Source organism: Octopus sinensis, linkage group LG18, assembly GCF_006345805.1.
Source record: "Octopus sinensis linkage group LG18, ASM634580v1, whole genome shotgun sequence".
Taxonomy (NCBI): domain Eukaryota; kingdom Metazoa; phylum Mollusca; class Cephalopoda; order Octopoda; family Octopodidae; genus Octopus; species Octopus sinensis.
This window is the reverse complement of record NC_043014.1, coordinates 972596-973944: the sequence shown is the minus strand read 5'-3', so window position 1 is coordinate 973944 and position 1349 is coordinate 972596. Positions and strand designations below refer to the sequence as shown.

General features: G+C 33.4%; 1 protein-coding gene across 1 annotated transcript in view; it reads right to left on the bottom strand.

Moving 5' to 3' along the window:
- LOC115221512 (myogenesis-regulating glycosidase-like) overlaps positions 1 to 1146 on the bottom strand; it is a 49520-nt gene extending 48374 nt beyond the window's left edge. The window contains exon 1 of the mRNA XM_036510624.1: positions 1002 to 1146. The gene's annotated coding sequence lies outside the window, so the exon portion shown is untranslated. The remainder of the gene's footprint in view (positions 1 to 1001) is intronic.
- Positions 1147 to 1349: the final 203 nt, after the last annotated feature.

The window sequence follows — 1349 nt, the reverse complement described above, 5'->3', positions numbered from 1 at the left end:
ACATACATACATATATCCTTTTCTTTTAGTCCATTTTTCGGATCTTTTCCTTTTGATGGACGGAATTCAACACAATTTCTAGTTAACTAAACAATCTGAAACTTCGTATACTGGTAGAATGTGTCAAAAAAAGGAAAAGATCCCATTTTGCCATTCTTACACTTCCAGACACTAATCCTTATTTGTTTTTTCCAGTAAAGTATAGCACATTTACATTTACACACGCATACACGCATGTATATGTATGCACGTGCACAGGTGTGTATATATATAAATATGCGTGTGTATCTGTGTGTGTTTGTGTGCGAGGGAGAGAGAGAGAAAGCGCGCGGTAATAAGCTTGCTTCGCAACATGTATGTGTATTAATAGATACAGCAATTCCAATTTTAAATCTAACACAGGAAATCAAGCCATGTTCCATATAGGAATAATTGGTACGTTTAGAAGAACGTACCTCCATCTAATTACTAATACGTTTAATGAATTCCCTGCACGGTGCCACCAAAGCCCAGATCGAGTTACTTCCATTTGTAGAGATGCATTTGGCATAAATGTTTATTTAGCGATACATTAACTAATTAACTTCGTGTGTGTGTGTGTGTGTGTGTGTGTGTTGTGTGTGTGAATCTTGTTTTTTTTCTTTTTCTTTCTCCCCCCCCCCGTCTGTTTTTCATTCGAACGACCATTATATTCAAATATTCGTATGCAGTTACATGTATTTAAGCATTAATGTGTCTCTTTGTGTAAATACGTGTTTGTGAATTTATGTTTTCAGAACGAAATAGTCAATATTACCAAAAATTACCATGAAAACTATCGAAATTCTCAACGCGAAAATGTTATGTCCGAAATGTGATGTAAAACGTGAAGCGATAAAATTGAAAAACTGGTTGTAAAGAAGGAAAATATCCTGAATGCAATTCCTATATAAAGTACAAAAGGTGAAGGGAAAAATAAATATTTGCCTTGCGAAGAAGTTTCAATGAAAATGTTCACTTACTTTTAGCAAAATACACTCAAACGAAGGGAAAACTCTGAGAAGTTTTTGAAGAGCCAAAAAGTTGAATGAATCACTGAGAGAGCAGACGACATTGCGGAAGGAAGCATTGTTGCGTCATTTCAATGGCTTTAGCGATTGGAGGAGGCGAAACGGATTTATTTTTGTATACATACATACATACGTACATACATACATACATACATACATATATATATATATATATATATATATTTATTTACACACACATACATACATACATATATACATATATATATATACACACACACATATATATATTTGTGTGTGTCTGTATATATATATATGTGTGTGTTTTTTTTGCGCATGTAT